The sequence below is a fragment of the Falco biarmicus genome, chromosome 12, assembly GCF_023638135.1.
Source record: "Falco biarmicus isolate bFalBia1 chromosome 12, bFalBia1.pri, whole genome shotgun sequence".
NCBI lineage: Eukaryota > Metazoa > Chordata > Aves > Falconiformes > Falconidae > Falco > Falco biarmicus.
Genome location: NC_079299.1, coordinates 15455934 through 15480466, shown reverse-complemented (window position 1 = coordinate 15480466; position 24533 = coordinate 15455934). Strand labels below are relative to the sequence as shown.

Here is a 24533-nt window from a genome sequence, read left to right as displayed (position 1 = left end):
CTAAAGATTCATGTTAACAAAACATCAGATTATAATTCCACACACACACCCCCTATTTCCTTCACCAGCACAGACTAGCAGTTTCCTAGTTTTGGCTGGGATAGAGTTAATTTTCCTCCTAGTAGCTGGTATAGCATTATGTTTTGGATTTGTACTATGAGAATGATGTTGATAACACACCGATATTTTTAGTCCTTGCCAATTAGTGTTTATACTAAGTCAAAGACTTTTCAGCTTCTCATGCCCTGCCAGTGAGGGGGCTGGAGGAGCAGAAGACATTGGGAGGGGACACAGCCAGGACAGCTGACCCGAACTGACCAAAGGGATATTCCATACCACATGATATCGTGCTCAGCACAAACTGGGGGAAAAGCTATCTGGGTGCCACTGCTCAGGAACTGGCTGGGCATTGTTTTGCAAGTGCCAAGTACTTCATTGTACATCAGTTGTTTTGTATATTCAAATTATTTTATCATTATCCCCCCCCCCCTTTTCTGTCCCATTAAACTGTCCTTATCTCAGCTCGTGAGTTTTCTCACTTTTACTCTTCTGGTTCTCTCCCGTGTCCCACTGTGGGGACAGGGGTGGGGGGATGGGGGTGGTGAGAAGCCAGCAAGTGTCTAAGTGGTGCTTAGTTGCAAGCTGGGGTTAAACCACAAGCACTTAAAAAGTCATTTAGCCTATTACCTGGTATTCAAGTCCCTAAATTCAGTAACAGAATAGCTTTTGCATGCCTGCTAGTATAACGGCCCTATTTGCTTACTTTTATTCACCTGCTCAAATGACAGAGTACAAATCCTTGAGCATTTGACAAGACTTAAACCCACTATGTGTAGCATGTGTAATTTGTAAACTCTTTATTCTGCTGGCTTAGACGTAAAAACGCACAAGAGTTTAGAACAAAATCAATAACCTTCAGCTGCAAAAGAATTTCAGCTCCTCTGAAATAAGAATAATTGTTTCTTTAAAAGTAGTTTCTCCAAAAATAACCATAAATTCAGCTTAAAATGTAAAAGTAGCAGATAACTAGCAATTCAGCTCTATGTGTCTACAAAAGCATTTAGGCATCTACCCATTGTTTTGAACAGGATGCAAATACCCAAATTCCTTCATGGATCAGGGACTACACATTTAATCTTATGAACCACTGCATCTTACAAAAGTTACCATGACAGTACACTGGTAGAAGGAACTATTGCAAGAAGAACTCTGCATAACAGCCAGCTCTGTCCAGGGCACGAGGGAAATACAAGCCTTTTTGCAACACTGATGGTTTTAAACTGATTACAGCATTCTGATGAGCTGAATGATTGATAAGGGAGACATATTGCAGACCTTGACTTCAAGCCCACTGATCAAAGAATGGAGTTATGACAACATTTCATTATGTCTTGCCTCTTCTGAACACTAAACAGTGCTTTTCAACTACCAAAAAGTGTCATAAGCAAGAAATTGCTCAAAAGAAGGAGTATTGTGCTACAGTTTGAAGAAGAATTGTAGGGGTTCAATAAGTTGTATGCCTGTAACATCACACTGCTGCAAGCCCTGCACTTCCCCCAATATTCTCTCTTCTTAGACACCACAACAGGATGGATGGGTTCAAGGAATCAAACCCTCCGTCACTTGAGCTCTCCGATTCAGCTTATGAAATGCATGATCCAACAAACACCAATGCCAGACATGCAGAACCAGCAGCTGCTGCCGATTCAGATTTGCACCGAATATTGTGAAACCATACCTTAACCAGCATCCACTAAATCATTAATGAACTCTGAAAAGGTATTTTGAAAGACCTAGGCAGCAAGTATCCTAAATCATTGTATTGGGCTACATAGCAAAAGCCCTCCCCAAAAATTTAAAAAGTTTCAGTAAAAAAAAAAAAAGTTTTTTCCACACCCAAGAACTTCAGGGAAACAAAATCCAACCAACCAGAACGCAAGCAGCACAGATTCACGAAGTTGTACAAAACAGCCTAACTCCCTATTCTGAAATACACCAGTGACTAGGGCATGGACAAAGAATGCATGACCAGAACACAACTCCCTTCAAGCACTGTCTCCCACCTTCAGAAGATCCCATTAACTAGGAGGGTACATAGTGCTTGCATGGTGAAGTGCTCAAAAGCCTCAGTTCTGATGCTACTCCAGCAGCCCTCAGCAGCAGCTGACTCACAAAAGCAGAGCTAAAGACAAGCATTATGCTTCCCACAAGCAAGAGACTTGACCCCTCCCATACAGGGGATGTAAGAGCATTCAGACTAGGGTGAGTTTTAGTCTGCAAACAGGTTTCTTACAGTAGGGCAGATTCAAAGATAGATATTTTGGGCCAAGAGCATCTTTCCCCAGAATAATGCTCCTGTTTACACAAATTCTACCTACACTAATTCTCAGAAGAGAAGAATACAGCATTCAGTGTCCCAAAACACAAGAATACCTTAAGACATAGAATTCAGACCACTGATCATTGCACAAAGAGGGGACACTACTACTTACTTCTGCACAGCACTCTTACTTCTCCAAATAAGCTGCACTATGTTTTTTTTCCATATGGAAAGACACTTAGATTCATGACACAACTTTGCGATAACAAACTACTATATCCAGCCCCCAATAATTTGTGGGCCGAAAATGCTCACAATACACAAATGAAATGCTCTTATCCAGATTGCTCATTATAAATTACATTGCAAGAATAAAACTGAATGCTTCCTATTAAAGGCTTAACAAAATTACAACATGTATTAAGCATTTTATTTGGGCTCCTTAGATCTTCGGAATATGTAAACACAATATTTGAGTAAGGCTAGGTTAGTTCAGTGATAGTACTAAGACACCAGTACCCTACAACAGAATAGTTTTTAATTGAGCACAGCTTAAATATTCCCTGGCTAATAAGGAATTTTAATTTTACAGTATTTCCTGCAAAAGGTAAAGACTATGCAGCCAAAGCCATCATATGTAAGTCACTGTTAAAGAACTAAACCCAATATTCAAACGTAAGCACATGAAAAAAAAATCATTCAGCCTACAGAAATTTAAAGAATTCTACCATGCTATTTTACAGAAGGATAGGCATCAAATGCTACTCTTCCTGATGATTAAATATATACTTAATAACCCTGGCAGCAAGCGAACCTCAAGCTGACTCCTAACGTTTAACACACACAATACCCACTACAACATCTGGTCCTTCGCAAATTTCCAGACTCTGGTCAGAGAAGCACCAGAAAAAACACCAGATTTATTCTATTCCACAACCAGCTATGACTCTGGATAACCAAATCGTTGCTGCTATAAAACAAGTAAACAAACCAACCAACCCACTCCCTGAACACCAACAGAAAGAGCTATAGTCTAATGTGTCATAACTGACCTTACAACATCACAACACCACCACTGCTGATACCATCTCCCAGAACTGTAAACCACAAAAGTTCACACAAAAAGATAGTAAAAGATTTTGCAGAAGTAAAAGACAGCAGGAAGGAGAAGAAAAAAGAGCAATAGTGCAAGCTTACCACAGGTTAGCTAGTATACTGCAGCCTCCCAATTGCATGTTCCCAACAGACAGTAAATCCCTCTCCTGAGAGGCATTCATTAGGTTACCCGATTTTTCCGGGAACTTAAGAGCACATACCAAGGGAGCGCACTACTCGTGCTGCAAATTCATGCAGTAGTTCTTCCTTAGTCTACATATATGACAAAGCCCAAACTTAAAAAAAAAAAAGAGTTAATTTTTGTGTAATTACTTGAGACAACATACAACTTTTACCCTAAAGAGTAAGTTGGTTCTTCCTCTGTAATAAACAGATAATTAATTATCTCTGCATTTGCTAAGTGGTTCTTGGTTCTATATAAAAACATGAATCAACCAAGACTGGGCAAAGCCTTGATTTGTGTTTGTGTGGGTGTGGGGATTCCCCCCCCCCCCGCCCCCTTTTCAAACATGGAAGCAGCATTAAAATGTTCATTATTACAACAGTTAGAAGAGGGAGATTGAACAGAAATTTGAAACTAAAAACTCCATGAAGTAACTTAAGTTCTTTATCCTTTTTGAAGCAGTTGATCTAATATTATGGTTTTGTAAAAAGCGCAATGGTATCTTTCTAGTACATTTTAGAAGAAACACCCAGGGCTTCTTAAAAAGCTAAATGCCTTGAAATAAATTTACTTGGGATTCTGGTGAAAATTTAGTTCAGCAGCTTGAGGTCTGCAGTTCTAACTTCCAACAGGAACATACTATTAGACCACTATTTTACACTCGCCTAAAAACGTGGTAATACTATGTATGGACTTAGTATTCTAATTAGGTCCATACCTTTACATATCACCTCACAAATGGTAGACTTAAGCTATAACATCAGAAAGAGGGCTTTTCATACATTTTAGAAAAGCTATTCTGAATTTTTTTCCTGCAGTCCTATCTAATACATATTCGTAATGCACCTCTAATTCCTAAAATCTCCGTAATTTTCTTTTAGGTAAGCTTTAGATCGTTAAATTCATATTATAGCTATGCAGATGTCTTGGCAGCAGAAGTAGTTTAAGCAGCAATTGCCCTCCACAGCTCATTCCTGTTTCTGTGCTAGGTGGCTGCACAACAGACCTATATAGTTACACTGGTACAAGTGCATGCCTGAAGCACTGACTGCTCATCTAGCTGATGAGGAACTCAAACTCTGTTGAATTACACAAGCAGAAGATGAAGGAATATCAGAAGCCAGCCTTCTTAAATTCAGGATACAGAAATGCAATCTACATTTACCTATTGGGAGATTGCTGGCAAGCACTTACTCCTCTGTCCTCCTGTAACAGATCAGTTATGCTTATCATAACTCGAGTACGGAAAGACAAGACTCTTCTACCAGTTATGCTGGACAGCTTTTCAAACATCCAGTTTCAGGAACACTGAAGAAAAAGGTGATCTAACATGCTATACAAAAAATGACGTAAGTACAAAAAACTGAAAAGGAAAGTGATCTGACCTTTAGCTCAACTAAGAACAGAGTATCTTCAAGAATTAAAATTTATTGCATTTTTATGTTACTGTCCTTTCACAAAAAACCCCACCAAAACACCTCAATTAAAACTACAAAGGAGGATTCTAGCAGAGGACTTCTTCAAACAAACGTGTTTATTGTGGCTACGAGGACTTGCAAGCCCTTCTTCAGAAAAAGTTTTAACTAGCCTCTCACATCTTACATCAAGGCTATGGTCTAAGTTCTAGATATACATTATGCTTTTCATGGCAATCCACGAGCTGCAGATTGGGGAAGATGTGTACATATTCCTCATGGGTATGTGTTTTGTTTTTTCTTAATGCAAAGGGCAGAGCCTGCAAACACTCGTCTTCCTGATGGAGATTCAAAATTCCATGTCAAACGCACCAGAGTGATATGCATGGGCAATGTAAGATCATGTTTGCTGTTACTGAAGCACCTGTCTTTTGAGCACATCCCCATGGTGTTTCCCCATGAGGTAAATTTATTATCATATTACTAGCTAGAATGCCCATAGGTAGCAATAGCTAATGAGTCAGTTGGAAACCATCTGTCCATTTGTTGTCTTTGTGAACACCTGGCCTTCAAATCAAAGTTTTAAAAAAATACACTCATTCCAGGTAGATTACTTAGATTTTGTATATATCCATCTGCTTAAGACAAGCAGAAATCACAGCCTGAGCACTGGTTAAACATTCTGAGAAAGAATCCACCACACCTGTCATCTGATAACATTACAGGGCACATCTAGTCAGATGTCCTCCGGTCCAAAACTGCATGTCCCCTAAAGCACCCCTCACTTCATGAAGCAGTGAACCATCTCATCCACTCCACCTACTACAGCAGTGCTAAAAAGCATACAGAGTTTGTGATTCCTCTCCCCAGGAGAGGAGCAAGGTGTTACCAAACTATGGTATTATTCAAATTCCGAAGTAATCTTGCAAGTAAAAATTTCTCTATTGATTATGCCATAGAAAGGGCTTAGATAAGCCTTTCAAGAAAACATCTTAAGACCATAAAGAACTCTTACCAAATCAGCTGTCAGGAAAATCAGAGAAATTTCAGATCAGTTAACTCTGCAGCAAGTATGCACATCCGGATAATAATGAAACTCCATTGTTACAGACTTCAAAACATTGTAGGACAAAGAGGTAAAAAACTTGACATAGTTGTCTACTTTCATTGCTAAGACAGCAAAGGTGACAGCTCTGAAATTTTAAGATGCTCTAACTGTAGGACAGTCGGGACATTTGATAGTTTTCAAAGGATTAATGTAATTGTCTTTCGTAGGAAATGCTCACCAAGGGTAAGAACAGGTTCTCTGCAGAAGGCTATCTCAGTAATTCCTCTCTGAACAGCATTCAGTGATTTTTAAGTCATCCAAGAGCTAGAGTTCCCAAAAGTTAATTTTTATCTGGGAGAAGAATCTCACCCCAGCACCTAGTGGCTAGCAATGCATTTATAAGCCAGCTTTTCAATCAAGTCTTGCTAGTATCATCAAAGCCAATAAGGAGTTTTTTATCCTCAATACCACATCTCTTATTCCTGCTGCACCTGGCAGAAAAAAAAAGCTTAAACCTGGTTTCTACTTGTCTATCAGTATGGTATTCAGAGCCAACATCCCACAAAAGATCCTCAAAGGCACAACAGCATCCCATTTTGTCTATGTGAGGAATTAAGCCATTACGATATATACATGCCGACTAATCACATTTTTTCCTATCTTACATGTATAATACATACAACCCTAAGGGGGACCATGAGTAAATAAAAAAATTCAGAAGGAATTTAAACTCCACAAAGTGGAGCAGAAAACAAGCAAAAAGATCAAAGTTACAGTATTTCATTTAGCACCAGCTGCAGAAAATATAGCAAGAATTCCCAAATGTTCATATGTCTGACAATGGCAGAAACCAAGCTGTATCAAATTTAGAAGGGATAGCAAGATTGGTTTTTTTGTTTCTTTAAATATAATACTGATGATTAGGGGAAGGACTTCCCCTCTCTCCAAGAAAGTTCTTATTCTTCCCTCATCTTCTAAGGATAAGTCTTCAGCCATAAATGAACTAAAGCCAAGCCATCACAGCAGATTAAAAAAAAAGATCTGACACTGCTGATGTGTAGACGGTTACAGGAGGCATAAATCCTCTGCCACTATGTAACTACTTGGATCTATTTGTGCGCTTCTTTAGCCATGCTACCACTTGCTAGATTCATATACAAAAGGAGTTAAGTAAAACTCAAAAAAAGGTCATTCAACACCATAATAAAATCACCATCACATTCAAATTAGTAACATAAGAACACCAGTACTATAAGCTGCCAAATATTAACACTTACTGTGCTATAGGCATTTTAATGTTTACTGCGAAGGACCACTTGGAAGGAGATAATTCAAGAATCTTACGTCAACTAACAGCCTACACACACACCATCTTCCAAAACAACTAACTTAAATAATACAGGAATTGAAGGCTCCAAATAGAAATTGTTAAAATACATAGTTATTTTTACACTTCAGTTTCAGAACATTTTTTTTCTTAGTCTCTTCAATGTTAAGAATTTTTTTCTATCTACTAGCAAAGTTACTTCACTAACAGCATTGCAATTAGTATGAAGAGAATCAACACTCAGAAATGCAGTTATAAACAAATGCTTAAGAGATGTAGCAGATCCTACATGATATGAAATTATATACTCCCATACCATAACAGGATCAATATACCTGTAATCACATGACACATAACAATCAATCCACAGTGTGGTACAGAAATTTAGATTTCCAATCACAGATGGCTTGTCACACTACTTCAGAGAACACAGTATTACCCCCTGCACTTTTATAGCATGCTCTACTTCTCCATCAGGCTAGAGAAACTTTTTAAGAAAACGTCTGAAGTCTAATTAAAAAAATTACTATTCTAGGAACTCTGGAGTGAAGCAAATTTCCATTACCTTTTTTTCTGGCAGCAGGCTCCAGTATCGTTGCCTGGACACATGGAATCTTTTTCAGGTGTCTGCATTGAGGCTATATGAACTGCTTCACTTGTCATCTAAACAGAGGAGTACTTGGCAAGAAGCAGCTATTTGGCAACTTGCAAGCTTAAATACTCAAAGTTTTGTTCAATTAGTACTGCAACTTCAGTTTCACAATAAATCACTTGGACTCACTTTCAATCAATACAATTTAAACTCTTCTTGATTTGCGATATGTATTTCAATGCTGAAGTTTCAGACACATCTATTGAGTTATAACTGTTTTAATTTTGCCACTATGCAAGTATCAATGTGTGTCGAACTATACCTGCAAAAATTCAAAGGGCAATTTTGTCAATAAGAATGTTAAAACTAACATGCAAGACGACCATGCCAGTTTTCAAGAAATCAACATTAGAGAGGATGCTTAAGGGCATTACAGGCAGTCAATGCAGTAATGATAGGTCCACACAGGCTTGACAGCAAAAAGGATTCCGGGAAGCAGGCATGTTAATAATTCAACATTCATTTTATGCTACTCATCAGGTCAGACATCAGCTGCAGGCAAGTTTGGATAACACAGATTAAGATACCATCTCCAGCTCTGCCAAAGATTACTGCTCCTGTAAGACATGCCCCTGTTGGGCTGAATGGTGATGGGAACATCTTGGCACAAAGACTCATAAAAAACCACATTAGCTGTAACAAAGGGGCAGACACCCTACTCTGTCATCCCATTTACAGAGGTGGCACATCAAGATATTTTAAAACCGTTACTATCTTTCAGAGCTGACACCTCAGCCTTAGCACTCCAGTACATGTAAAGCTTAACCTGCATGTATTCTATACTAGGTTTAACAAATCATCTGACTTAAACTAGGTATCCATAAAAACTAGTATCAAGGCACACAAAGGAATACCCTTAAGTATTCAGGCTTTTGCAGAACTGAAAGAATCTGATGAATTTAGCAATTTAAAAAAAGAAGTAGGCATTAAGCTAGGGGATTACCCAGGTAATTCACTAAAACCTATTACATAAAAGAACCACCACAGTCACAACAAATTAGAAATAGGGACATGGATAGAAGACTGCTGATCTGAGCCTTCAAAAAGGTGCTGAATTCATCACAGTGAGTGCCAATTTTAGTAGGTTTCCACACACCCCAAAACTGAAGAGCTAGCATTAGGCAACCAGCTGTCTACATTGAGTGCTACTTGTACCTTCCAGTCCCCAAAATATCTCCCACATCCTTCTGAGAGACTCCATGTGTTTCCAGCACTTGTTCTATGGCTGGACACCATGGCCTTGTATTCCCCTTCTTACAAAAACTACTGTCTCTGCAAGGGATAGCCATGTGCCTCTCCATTCTTCTCACCCATACTTCAGTCCCTCCCTTTGAGTGCCATGAACATGATGCTCGATCAGTCAACAGGACAGTCCATCAACATTCTTCCCAAGACTTACCCCTCTGGAGGAAATTCCACTCTGCTACAGATTTTATCCTCCTAGTCCTTTATTATAATATCCACTGCTCCCTGGGACTGGTGTGGGAATGACAGAACGAGAATTATTAAACATTTTGTTAAACTGTGCATGGAAGCTGAAGGCAATAGCATCACTCTGTTGAATGATGTTAATGGCTCCTACCACCCGACTGCTGCTCTAACTTGCAGACAGATGACAACCGTATACCTTCTTGAAGCTATGGCTTTATTGAAAGAAATCCATCTATCATTCCTTCCAAAACACAGCAAACCTGTCCTCTGAATCCCAATTATTTCCTGATATTTTGAAATTGACTGGAAGTGTCACTCAAGAACTAGAATATTGCATTCACAGAGAAATTAAAGCTCAGCACAGGACCTTAAAGTAAACCAAAAAAAGACTAAGACACTGCCGCTTTAGTAAGACATTCCATTTTATATCATGCATCTTAGTGTATCAGTTTTAGAACACCTATGCTACCCAAAAGACAGCTTCGCATAGTAAATATTAGTTACAAGAACACAGCCAGAGCTAGCTTATATGCCTCTGATAATTAGTGTATTTCCACAGAATTATGCAGAAGTATTTAATACTTGAATATTCATAAAATTCTGCAGGAAAGTATAATATGCAAGAAGCCAGGAACTCAGAAACAGCACCATTTTGCAAGCCTCAGTATTCATGCTTTTTGTCATCTGATCACAGACAATTTTGAAAGTCTTACCTTGAACGTAGTACAAAAGTCAAATTTCTTCCAGATCTTTGTCCTTCTGACAGATTCACTTTAGAGACTCTTCCTTGTATATTAGGGGTGAATAAAGCAGAAGAGCCTGCAAGTCTGAAAGCAGTAAGATGGAAGAATTGACCAATTTCTCTCCTAGTTCAACACAATATTCAACAGCATCTATAGCTCAAGAATTGCTTACTAGCATCTTCTAGACTGGAACTAAATAAATGAACTGCTGGAAGTGGCCAAGTTAGTCAAGAAGTTCCTACTTGTCTAAGGTGATGCAGCAAAAGATCATGTGAATGCCTTTAGCTTGTTAAGAGGTGAAAGTCTTAAGTGACCTAAGCTACACTATTCAAAGGCCAATACTTGCCAAAAAACCCCTCCTACTGTCAATACATACCACTTTTATAGACACTGTGTAAACAAATCCATTTCCAAACCAGGAATATGTACAACCACGTGACAGAGAGCGCCTGCATACACTTAACGTGTACACATGCATGATTAAGCGTAGAGAGGATGGAAAAATCTAGCACCCTAATGCAGCTGTTTACAAGAATATATTCTGATTCTGGAGTCAAAGGAAAAAGACTAGAAGTTGAGATTCACTTACTCCAAAGCACAGAAACCGTGACAGAGAAGCCTGTTACAAGCCACTGCAGATATCTTTCAAAGCAAAAGCAGAAACACACATTCACTAAGGAGAAGGGCTATCACAGTTACACCCACAGTACCTAGGGACACCAGTATGTAATTTCTGTGGCATGAATCTGCCTAAAGCCTTCTGGTTTTGAGATGTCTTCACATAGCATCTAGGACGACAGTTTCTTTTCATAGGCCTGGGCAAAGAGGGAAGTGAACCAGTTTCAGAAAAAAATTATTTTCCTTTTCCTGTATCTATCTTGCCCCCAGTAACTTCCAACAACAAATGCTCCACAAACTGCTTTAGTTTACCACAAGGTTCAGAATAATGGGTGGACGGCAAGTGAGAAACAAGACATATTGGTCACTATAAAGTTCTAAAATTTATTTTTCAACACCGAGAAAGAGTATTTTTCCTGTCTTTCTTAGATTAAATGAGCTTATTCAGTGAATCTATCCTGCTTATTCCATGCTTACCGAATAGGTAGATTTCAAGTAACTAATACATAGTACCAAAGATAGTCAATGAAAGTAACTGATTATGTTCAAGCTATTTCATGTAGAAGCACTAGAAAGAAACGCCACTTGCACAAGGAATGAAGTTTCCAAATAAAACAAGATGTATTGATTACTTTGGCTAATGACTCAGAGTAGAGGGGACCTAGAGGGTCATCTAGTTTAAATTCAAAGCATAGTCAACACTGAACTCAGTCCCAGGTGCTTTGGGCTTTAGCCACTCAGGTCTTGAAAACCTCCACAGAGGCTTACAGGTTACCTCGTATAATCTCTTAAAAATCACCCTTACAGTAAAATTTTTCAACATATACCCACCCATCTCAATTTATGATCACTGTCTCTTTTTTCCCACTGGACACCTCAATAAAGAGACTGGCTCTATCTTCTTGGTATTCATCCTTGTATATACCAGATCATTGCTACTAGGTTCCCTCCTAAGCACCTCTTCTCCAGGATAAAGGCGGCTACAAAAAGCTCTCAGCATCCCCTCACAGGTCACATAGTCCAGCCCCCCGATCACCTTGACAGACTTGCCCAAAGTTTATTGATGTTGTTCTTGTTTGGGGTAGGGAGAACAGGAGCAAAACTGCACAGAATATCACAGACGCAGTCTGGGAACACCTAGAACAAATGCCAGCTAAAGGGGAATAAAAAAACATTTTAGTCACTTCCAGGGTAAACTGCTGACTTGTATTTATCCTACTGTTCACCAGAACCTGGTCCTGCTCAGTAAAGCTACAACCCAACCAGTCTGCAGCACTGCAGGAGGGTTACTGATGCTGGAAGCAGGCCTTGGCACGTACCCTTGTCGGACTGCATTAAGATTTGAACAGGCACACTCCTCTAGTATTTCCAAGTACTTCAAGATGGCCATCCTGCCTCTGAGCCACCCAGTTCTGGGTCTACCACAAACCTGACCAAGGTGCATTCCACCTCCTCCTCACAGATAACGACATTAAAAAGAAAAGTAGGTCACAGCACACCCTTGAGGAGCTCCAGCTGTAACTGCTGTCCAGGCAGAGCATGAACCATCAGCCACCCTTCGAAATGACTCTTCAACCAGTTTTCACGTGCCTAGTCATCCTCCCATTCAGACTGTAAACAGGAGTATGCTGTGGGACACTGTAAAAAGCCTTGCTAAGGTCAAAGTAAAAAAAAAACATCCACTGCTCTCCCCACAGCTGAAAACCTGGTCATTTGACAGAAGGCAGTCACGCTGGCCCAGCATGACTGACCCTTGGTGAAGCCATGCTGACTATTTCTAGCCACCTTCTTCAAGGCTCAGAAATGTTTTGCTACAGGTTGATATAAAAAAATTACTGTTAGTGCTACCCAAGTAAAGCAGTATTCCATGTTTTTATCAAGTGAAATAGAAAGTTTTCTTTATCACGTAAAATAGCTAGGATGCCTGAAACAGTAAACATGAACCATCTCTAGGCTTTAACAATTTGCAAAATTCGAGTGTCCCAAAACCTCAATGTAAGAGCTCTGTGCATAAAAATAAGCAGGTCTTAACAAGTGAACAGAGCCATCATGCAACTGAGTTTCTGGCTAATTTCCAAAGTATCTGGCAACAAGTAATAGCAGACGTTATAAAAGGAAAAAATTGGTGTTCATAACTACCTAAAATTTGTTATAGAAACTGGTGGCTGAGAAAGGGAAGAAGAAAGGAGTTGAAAAGAATAGCAAGTGCTCAACAAAATTTAAGTATGTTTAATTATGCATCATTATGCATATTAGAAAGAATTTCTGAGATTCAGATTGCTTATATCTTTTCAGATTATTTGAATTTCTCTTGGACTTTATTGAAAGAATATTCACTTCACTGAGACCTCTGAACTTTAAAAAAATTCAGGAACTCCTGGACACAGAAAACAGTCAGTGCCTGACAAACAACTGTAAACTCTAGCCTCTACCAGTGATAAGATTACTCATATTTCACCCAAAATACTTCAGTCACTTCACAGTTCCCCAAAACTTATGCTTAAGGCAGGGAGTAGATATATTCCAGCTCCACATTCAGCAGTGACCAATGCCAACTCTGTTGTATTCTCATGTGCCTACAGAATAAAGATATTCTTGTCAGTAAGTGGTGAGATTTAATTAAACCAGAATGACTGCTGTGAAGGGAGTCATATCAACATCTGTAGCAGGCTACACATTCGGGGGAAATCCAAAAGAGGAGATGGGCATTTTTAATTTAGTTATAATAGAGGTTGTAATGTAACTGCATGTTTTTACTTTACGATTGCAACATAGCTGGTGACACTGCTAACACATAACAAGTCAGTTATGTGACTTTCAGTGTGGTCTTCTCTTCATCAGCAGTAATTCCAAGTAAATTTAGGACCTCCACTTGCAAGATAGGTCACCAGGTATCCAGACCATCAGTATTAACCGATGTTAATAACTACAACTTAAAAAAAAGAACCTCCTTCGAGACATCTCAGGGTGCAGTCTTAAAAAAATTAGGCTAAGCTAAACCAACAACTGCTGTAAGCCCGCTTCCTGCCATGTGTACTTTCTACTCCAACTTTTGCATCAGTAGTTGCTATCACATCCTCATGTAGCAAGCTGATTCAAGCAGCTAAACTACAGGGAAATTAGCAAGAGATACCCCAACATACACCAGGACAGCAGAGGCAATCAAGTATCAGCATGAGAGGGAAAAGGAGCCCATGGTCAGAGGCAGAAGACTGCAGAAACACAGCAGCACTAACATACTTAGGTAATTATGTAAGCAGCTCTTTCTTAATGAAAGTCAAGACTATGAGTGGGTTCCAGAACCAAATGCCTGAGTGCACGCAGAGGCCTAACAAGAACTCTCTTTTCTGTACTGTATCAACACGGAAGAGTGGTGGAAAAACCAAATGATTCTAAGGACCTTTAACTAAAAAGAGGAATACCAGATGCTCACCAACTAGACAGCATGTAGCAGGAAGCAGTTTGGGTAGAGGGAATGAACTCCCTGCAGTGATGAGACAAACACAAACCTATATTGCGTACTTTCAGCCAGCTTCCAAGATGTTTAAAAACAATTGATGTAACATCTGTGAAGAAACAACAACAGTGTCCAGCTGACAAAGAAAACAGATATACCTAGTGCCCAGCGCTCTCACTGAGGTAGCATAAGATTTAATGACTAGAAATCAATAATGAAGAAATTCAGAATTAAAAGCTTAGTTTCAACTGAATTATATGCTAGCTACTTCTTTAACTGTGCTTGGTTTACCTTTGTCCTGTCTAGGTTTTTTAAGGCACTACACTTTGGCAGTTGAACTAAACAAGCTTTACTGCTTTTTCCCCTCTTAATGAAAAAGTTATTCTGGGTCACATCAGTCCACTCTAGCTTTCCTTTCCTTCTCTGAACATGACAGTTTAGTCCAAGTACATCCTTTCAGTCACCCGAAGACCTTGTAGTAATCTTTGCTTCCTCAGCAACAGTGATGCAAGTCTACCAATTCCATAACACCTTAAATCCATAATAAGAATAGATCATGTCATGCACTAGGTTTTCCACTGTCTGCAGGACTTCTTACACAGTTCAGGGTGAAAAAAACCCCACAACTTTTACACAGTTCAGGAAAAAGCGCTATAGACTAAATTTCTCCAACTCACTCTCAACCCTTGTCAAAAAAGAGACACAACAGGAGGAGAAAACGAGCTCAAAGAAACCACACATCAACAAAAATAATGAGAGAGACAGAAGACTAAAGCAGTCCTCCCCATTTCACTAAGCAATACAGGTGCCAGCGGTGAATTTATACTTGTTGGTTTTTACCCGTACCAGTATCAGAGAGTCACGATACCTCTGAAAGGCAAATAATTCCAGTAGGCTAGTGGCAGACAGCAGAACTTGTTAATAAAAGGTTGCTTATCTGTTGATAAAAATCTTTCACATGATGAAGAGATGAATGAACAGAAAACAGAACCCCGTGATAAGAGAATAAGGAAGAACACTTCTCTATGAGCTCTGCCTACTCAAGTGTTCTCTGGATTAGCTTAAATTCTCAGCAAATTTATGACTGCAATTCTTTAGAAAGAATTGTAGCTCTCTTCAAGAACACTACTTTTCATTTCCTCTCCTGTCTCATTTCAGTTTCTCTCCTGCAGTAACAGTATCAGACTTTGAACCAAGGAAAGGAGAGGAGAAACACTAAGAAAGAATCAACAGTTCTGAAACTGGAACAAAGTAACTGTACAGAAGAAAGTGCTCACAGGTAGTCCGGGTTCACTGGTTCTTTTTGTACTGCACAGTATCTTGAGGTGATTACTAAAAAAGGTAAATAGCAGAAAAGTATGATGGAGATTCCAATACAGTGTTCCAGGACCATTATTTTAGAAATGTTTCGGGCACAAATCTGACCATTCATGATGGATATAAGCTGTCGTGTCTGCTTTGTACTACTTTGTCTGCTTCTCTTTTAATCAGTGCTTCAATAAACAAACAAGACACAGAGGAAGAAACAATATGGAGAGACATATTAGTAAGTTTTCCACATGAACTTTGTATTCTTTGTGAAACTGACAACATAACCAGGTTTCAAGTCTGGACAAACCTTAAGAGACCTTGAAAAAAAACTTACTTAAATTATCAAATTGCTACCCCCAAATTTTTATTTATACAAAACACATTTTCATCTGGTAACTCTGAACAAAGCAAAACAGTGAAAAAAGGTAACTTCAAGTAGTAAGTGACTAGTACTTCTCCTAGATGGAGCCCTACTTTCCCTCTGTACAGATTCAGAAATACAGAAAACTTCAGACTGAGAAGGACACTGTCATTAAATATATCTGAATATACAGTATCTTTCAAGGAAAACTTTTCCCAAATATAAATTAAAGGGTTTTAAAAATACAATTTCAGAGTACTTTCCCCAGTGACATTTTTCTGACCATGTTAAATTCTATTCCCTGCAATTGGCAACAGCAGCACACAAGTTCATTTCAAGAATCCTGAAATATACTGGAATTTTATTTCTTCCCCTCTGACTCCGTAAGTCAAATCCCATTTCACTTCACGTTAAAAAAATCAGAAAATTTTTTGACAACTAAAAAAAACCACCACCAAATCACCACCTTATCCCTTTCCCTCCAGAAGTCCAACTTCTAAGTTAAAGGCATTCTTTTTTTCTTTAAATTCAAACAGTACTGCAACAATAGTAAAAACCACATAGTAAGCTGTTACAGTTAAGAGCACCTACTATTTTGAGTTCATTAAATATTGTAGAGAAGTTCTTCTCTGGCCCAGAATTGCTTGTGTTTGGTGCATTCTAGTTAATAAACTGAGAAGTTATCCTATTGGATTTTATGTTACAAGCTAGATATTGATTCTCAACAGCTCAACCTTCATCACTCTTATACTTCAAATATAGTGATAAAACATACAGAAGCGCAGACATCATCCAGCATAAGGAAAAACAAACAGGAAACAGAAGTGAAAAATCACATTGTTCACTATAATATAAATGTAAGACACAAGACACCAATGTCACTATGTCAGAGTCCTAACAACGCTTTTCTTGCACCTCACACACAAGCCTAATTATTATTTCCATTTTAAGACATGGGAAAAATGGTAAACTATAGCTCTTACCATTTATAAAAACAGATGAGCTCTCAAGGCCAGCCTGCAGCAGAGACCATACAGCTATCTGACTGTAGCAAACTCTGTGAAACATTCTCTTCCCAGCGTAACTGTTCATAAAAGTAGTATACTTGATCCCACAAATGACTACTAAAAGAGACACAAACCTTAAACTGCTTCCAGTTTCTTTACATTTTAGGAGATTCACAGAATCTAGAGGAGGGCTGGTTGGAAAAAAATCCACAAAACAAGCAATTACTACTATTAAAGCATCTTTTAAATGACCAAATGCCTATGAACTTCTCTGTTATCTTTTAAACAGCAGTTCAAACTGTGGTGCATTTATTGAGGATTTACAGAACAGGTTTCACAGATCTCCTTTCCGCCAGCTCTAGCTACTGTTTTCACAAGACTGTTTTCATTTTGCTTATTTATAAAACCCCTCCTATTTGAAGTTTTATGCACAACCTTCTACTAGTTTAGAAAAGGTGCTCCTCAGAGTAACATTATCAGCCACAACCTAGATTTTCAATGATTCTAACGAATTCACCCACCAGTCTAAGCAATCAGTAAGGAAGAGAGTGGGAAAGACATCATCTCAGAGAAAAGAAACAAAAAATCCCTTGTAATATGTCTCACGGAAAAGCGGTAGAGACACCAAAATCATGACAAGCTAGCAAATGGATAAACATCATATCTGGTAAGTCAGTTTGATACACCTAAAGGTAGCAGTCCCACAATTACCGGGTAACGCTCACTAAAGGTGCCTGTAAATCCCACCTTTAATTAGACACTGTTAATAGCCTCCTTAGAGGCATCACTTCAGTTCTTACTGAAGACACCCAAAGTGAGGCATTCGTTGAGCCTTAACACACTGGGGCTCTGTTGAGCTAGATGGAGCTTCTTTGCCTTCTAAGATGTAGGACCAATTGCTACCTAGGAGGGGAGTCAAGTCAATGTACTACCTCTGCTACGTCTGGATTCAAGTTTTACAACAGCTGAAATAAAAGAAGCATTTCATGTTTGTCTTGAATACACACACTAAAGAAGAGTACCCTTTTCCTGAGAAATCAGCAATAAACAAATTCTCCAATGCCCCACAGAGAATCAACTTTAAGTTAGACAGTAGAAACCAGCACCTGCAACTAGTACCCTATCTGAAGTGAGGTCCTGCGCACAAACTAGTATGCAGAGCACCTTTTGATCGAGATTTTCCTGTTGGGAACTAGAAAAAAACCCACCTACTTTATTACTATACGAGGGAAACAGAGCAGGAGCAGAAAGGACACAGAAAGAAACAGAGTAATATCTGTGCTAGATTCACCTTTCATACCTTTGCTGAAGCTTTCTGAAGTCAGTGCTTTGAGTATAGGCCCACTTAAAATAGAAGCAAAAGGAACAGTATCTTCAGCTTTATACACCCAAGACAGAACTCTCAGAACTCAGCCGGCAGTACTACATAGCTTCAGTACAGTACTTATCTGCAAAGTTTCAAAGCACACTACAGTTGCAGCAGTTTTTCAAGGTCACAAGGGTAATCACAAACCCAAGTCCCTGCCCCCTCCAATTCCTAACCCACTACCCTCACAATCCCACCTAGCTGTACATCAGAGGTTTCAATACATCATTAGTTTTCAAAACCTTCATTCACTTCTCTCCTAGAATCACAGCCCAAAACTACCGTATGTGGTACCAGTGTGTATTACAAAAGGTTGATATACATCAAAGGCAACTTTAGACCTGTCTACATTTATTTAAAAGTAGTTTAATAAGGATGTTGGATACTTTCAAGAATTTTATCCATCCTATGGAGACAAGATTTTTAGCATCCCTTAAGAAGTTACCATCAGGAACATAATCTCCTATTTCAGATATGCTGCCTGAAACATTGGGGAAGGGGGGGAAATATCATCTCTATTTACCACTATTTAAAATTTCTTCCAGAAGCTAAACAAGAGACAGCATTTGTGGAAAAAACCCAAAATACAACCTCAAGACACCAAGCTACAGTGTGTGTCATTCCCACCGAACACCCACCCCCCAAAAAAAATACTTTATTGAAACTGGCCACAATTCAGAAGTTAACACAAGGGTAAATATTTCAGAGACAATCAGGTCCTATGAATTTTGTGGAAATACAGTTAGATCAAGGAGATGTATCTAAACTAGTGCCCTTAAGGGCCAGTGCAGCAGGAGCTCAGCTATGTTACTAAAAACAACCTCCCATACAGGACAGCAGGACAGATAGTGCCCCAAACACATGAAAATACTTTCAGAGCTCACAATGCAGTATTACCCAGAAAAATCCAACCACAAGACACAAAGCCACAGGAAGTCAGGCTTCATAACCTGTTGCTCACACAGCTAGTTTCATTCTTGATTAACTGAAGTAAACTCATGAAAGAGCTAGTTTCCAGAATTTATTGCAGTTTTAACACCAGTCATTTTCACACACAATTACAAAACTAGGGACAACAATTTGGAAATGGAAATTCAGTTACCACTCAAGATACACAAACAATCCTTACTCAGAGAGCAGCAAGACAATATCTGCAGTCCTGACAACAGCACTTGGGAGGCAGAAGGCAGAATCCAGCCCCCTGCACAGCTCAACAATCTCTGCAGTGCTCCAAGATTCAGAGACCCAGTCAGTACATCCACATTAGCACTTCAGTTTGGATCAGGAGCACACTTTCGAAGTAAGTCTGAGCCACCCCACTCACTGTGCTTTGGTTCACATCTCAGCGAAGTTTCTGAACATATAATCTGAACATCTCTGATTAACCGAAACCAAAACTCTGGCAAAACACCTAATACTCAGTAGTATTTGAAGTACACGCGGTCCACAGAACCAGACTACAACCCATCTAAAGCCACATGAAGTACACACACTGTTGGACACTGAGTCTGCCTAACTCACAGCTTCACTCTACAATCCTCAATTGCAGCATATTGCTTGTTAATGTAAATATAATCAATGTGGCAGATATTGCCCATTCATTTGAGAGAGCCTCAAGCAGCAGTAACTAAACCCACATACTTAAGCTGCCAACACACACCTCATCAGCCCTAAAAAGAAAGGTTGCACTGTGAATTTTTGAGTGCTCCTTTTCCTGGAGTAACTATAGCAGCTGTGTCTCACCGCTCATCTACTTTTGCTTCTACCCCTTTACAGTTAGGAGTATCAAAAGCTAGTGGGATACATCTAGGAAAGTTCTCTGAAAAAGTTAAAAAACTTCCAAGATCGACACACTTAATACATTACCTACATACACTGTTTTATAAAACTTTAAAAAAAACACTTAAAAGGCAACCCACATCAATGGCTCCACTGTAGCTGCCAACAGGAAAGGAAGAGCAGCATGTGCTCAGTAATGCTTTATTATATTACTTGCACATCAGCTTAACCAAAGCTGCCCAGAAAAGAGGTTTTTTTGTTTCTGAACAAGCTGACTAACATAATATTCATTGTTACAGTTTTCCACTTGAATCAAAATATCAGTTCTTTACAAACAGTTCCATCATTTGGTATTTGTTCTCTCCAGTCACCAATTTTTCTTTTACTATACAAAATTTTAAATACAAAATCATGAGCTTTGAACAAATAATACCTGGCTTTAGCAGGACAGACAAGCTGATGAGAATAGGCCAAAGCAGTATTGTACGAATAAATTACAGTAAGTGCTAGGTCCTCTACTCAACAAGTCATCATCTTACTTCATTTACCTCCTTGATAAAAACAATTAATTCATATACTACTGAACGTAGAGCAAATCCAGCCCTGCATTGTTAAAGGCAAACTTTCTACATTGGGGTGTAGACAAAAGTAGGATTATTGAAAACAACATTTTCATGAAGACAGACAGATGCTCTCCTTTGTGACTTAACTGGAAGTTTGCGCTCATTGCCTTGTCATTACCATACACACTAAAGAACCACCATAAGCTCTCCAGCAAGCAGCCCAGTCAAACATCCTTAAGTGATGTTTGTGAGCTGAATTCCTGTTAACTCTTGTGAGCATAGACTGAAGCACCTAGTTGTACTATTTATTTGAAAGAATACTTAGTGAAAAGGTTACTTCCCATCAAAGATGCACAGAACCTACGCCATGAGATAGTAATGTAGTAACATCATAAAATGACGCATTGAAGTAATGTTAATGAGGAAGTACTGGTGCATTAAGAAAAAAAAAAAAAGTTGTGCATGAATTTTTTCCTAACAGAAAAATACCTGAGCCTGAATATTTAGCCTGTTATCTGCTGAAATATGGAGTCTTCTTTTCTATCATTTTCTACATTAAAGCATCTTTGTGCCTTCTCCCCCAGTGCAGGCTTTGCTAAGAGCCAGAAGACTAATTTAACCTACGCTCATTGGCAAACCTTATGGTTTCCTCACGCCAATAATGCTTCAAGAAGTTGAGATGAGCTGAACTGCTCATCTCCAGAAATTGATATGAGCTACACCAGCTCAGTTATTTACAGCTTTTCAGACCAGTTTTCTTTTGCAGTGACATCACTAATTCTTCAGAATTTTTATTCTGCTTTAGCACATGATACAGGTACAAACTTGTACAAGATTTGCCAAATTTTAAGCACTTTGACCAACGTTTCCCATGCTAGTTATCTGCCAAAGACTGAAAGATGTCAGCCAAATAGCTGAGGAGTTTGCAAGGCTGTCTGCTAAAGAAAAAAAGTTTTGCTTAACTTTTTGGAAACTCAGAATCTTTGTTCTTGCATCAAGGATCTTTCATTGTCCATGCAAAGAATCTCTCTTTTCTGGCCATTGTTATTTGAATCTGGGTGACTTCTTTTTTCGTTAATAACCTGCAATAACTTGTCCAGATCTTGAAATTAAATTCCCTGAAGGTCATGTGTGTAATAGTTATGCTGAAGACCAGGGCTAAACCAGACCCTTCATGAAGTTTCAGAAAACGCTTAGCCTGCATTCACACTGCTAACAGACAGTGAGAAGGAAGAAGCCACCATTCATGGCCTATACATCTATAAGCCAAGTCTTAAAGATGATCAAGCATAAACAATCAAAGCACGGAATGAAAAAAAGTGGTAAGTAGGGAAGGAGCCATGAGAGCAAAAAATTTTAACAGTTTTCCAAAGAAACACCACTGCTCTTACTGAGAAGACCAACATGCAGATCAAATCACCTGGGCTGCTAAAAGGCCCGGGATCTGAAGGATGCTTCTTCTTTTCCACTGAGAAGAGAAACACTAGTGCAGCACAGAATTCAGAGAGATGAGAAAAGTTTTGGACAAAGTAGCGAGAGTTTAAAAAAAAAAAAACCCACACAAAATAGAACATACTTGATACAATTATGGTGGTGGGCTAAAAGAATGAATATTAAAGACACAACTATGGACACAAAGATATGCGTGACCTGTTACAGTAATCCCTCTCCACAATTCACACATGAAGCCCTGGATTCTTTCATGAAGGCCTTCTCATTCACTCAGAGACTGTGGCTGAAAAGATGAACGGTTAACTAGCTATCTTTGACTGCTGACCAGAAAAGAACAGCTATTTACCACTTACTAAGCTACAGCAGCAGGCCTAAGTTTTCCTACTGGACTGACATACACTACCCAAATGATCACTTTTAATTTTCAGAGTTTTTTTTTTAAAAAAAAAACACCCCACCCCCAAAAAAACCCAACCAAAACAAATTCCACACCAACAAAACCCGACACTTACACCTAGGAATATTATGGTAGCACTTAGCTAGGTGTGCTGCAGTTTGCTTTATTCAAGATGGACAGTACTCCCTGAATGTTGTTCTACGTACAACCCCATCCCTTGCTGCAGTCTAAATAAACCCTGCTCCAAAGAGGGATATTAATTATTATAACACAAGTGCTTCACAGAAACAGATTTTTACATCCAATATTAAGAGCAGATTGTTACTGCCTTTCCCTTTTTGTAGTATGGAGGCAACGCATTCATGGAACAAATACTGCTTTCAATCACCCCCTCTTGACACTGAGCACCTTAAAAGACTATGTTCAACATGTTTAATTTCAATTGTGATGGATTTCTATTTAAGATGGGGTCTCAAGTTTATTAAGTCTGAAGCACACATTACTGATCACCATTGGAAAAGTTTAAGTGAACAATGATAATTCCACACCAGAGACAAGAAGGGAACTGGATTATCCAGGACAACTACTATGAGACTACTCTTTTCATTCTCCAGTTCCCTACCTCATTAACTGACCACCTCACAGCTACCACAATAAAAAAAAAATGGGTCCTACACGCTCTCTATACTATATTAATTCTGTTTCCCTCCTCTTGATTTTATGTCCCTTAATTAAATCATTATCTTATGTAACAACCTCCTCTAAATATTTGTGCAGAGCAAGACACGAGGGGCTGTGTAAACAAATAATACATACTATCACAAACCTGCAGAACACTGGATATACATGTGCAATTTTTCCTTATTTCCACCCAAGCCAAACAGCTTTCCTTTCTAAACGGATCATCTTTGCACAGATCTCTCACCCTCAAATGTTTACACACTAACCCTCTTTCAAACATAAGTGTATGGTCCAGTACAAAAGACTTCACACCTTTTGGACACATGCAATCACTTAAAGTGTTAAGGTATATATAACACATATAATAAATACATACAATAGACACATCTGAGCACACACATATATGGGGCTTGTCTACACCATATTAAGTACTTTTAGTTAGCTACTGACCCATCAACACCATTATGACTACTAGTTTTGACAAAAGTTTACCCTTTTCATGGTAAGTTCATGGACAATTCACCCAGTGGAAAAAACCAGAGCAAAATAAGGAAAAAAAAGCATCCTTCGCAGAAGCCCCTCGACTGTTCTGTAGTATCCCCTTTAATCTGATGATATTCTTAACAGTCACAAATTGCCGCATCTTCATTCACTTTGGTTTCCACTGGCTGTCACAACTATAAAATACTTCTTTCCATACTGACAGGAGCAAAGTATCCCCACAGGCTCCCACCTGCTTGGGACACACCTGGGACCCCAGACCCAGTTCATCATCCCTCCCGCACACCATTTCAACTTTTCATAGCCTCAGCCAAAAATGCCCGACTCCTCTCTCCATACACAGACTAGAGTTCCCACTAACTCAGCAATACGAAAACTCCAGTTTCCCTTTTGCACAAATACCATTCCCCTGATACACACATGTACACACAGCTTAATGTAATCTTCACCCTGTATGTGCATAATCCCCCCCCAAATTCATCCTACCCCCCCCCCCCCCCCGGCCCCTTTTCAAATGTACACAAGCCTTTCAAAGACTCCACCAGTCATTTCTACTTCTAAATATCCACCCCAGTCCCCTCACATTCTTACAAGCCGTGGTAACCCCTGGAAATTTACCCAGGAGTGCACTGATGCATAGACAGAAATTTACACTGTCTGACACCTGTCACAAACAGATACCTACAGTTCTACAGCTCCCCAGGACACGCATAGATTTTTCTCCAAACAGCACTATCACCACCCAAACACGTGGCATTTGCTACATGTTTTCCAATTTGTATCCCATGGCTCAACACAACAAACACCCAGCCTTTCAATTTCATC

At 39.1% G+C, this 24533-nt stretch overlaps 1 protein-coding gene across 9 annotated transcripts in view; it reads right to left on the bottom strand.

The window, feature by feature from the left end:
- Positions 1–24533, bottom strand: part of PPM1B (protein phosphatase, Mg2+/Mn2+ dependent 1B) — a 62348-nt gene that overhangs the window by 35527 nt on the left and 2288 nt on the right. For 2 of the 9 annotated variants that reach the window (XM_056356877.1, XM_056356883.1), the window contains exon 2: positions 10186–10299. The exons of 4 other annotated variants lie outside the window; for them this stretch is intronic. The gene's annotated coding sequence lies outside the window, so the exon portion shown is untranslated. Of the gene's footprint in view, positions 1–7954; positions 8304–10185; positions 10300–10925; positions 10943–24533 lie in introns of those variants that run through there. 3 more of the 9 variants (XM_056356879.1, XM_056356884.1, XM_056356881.1) reach the window with 3 other exon arrangements.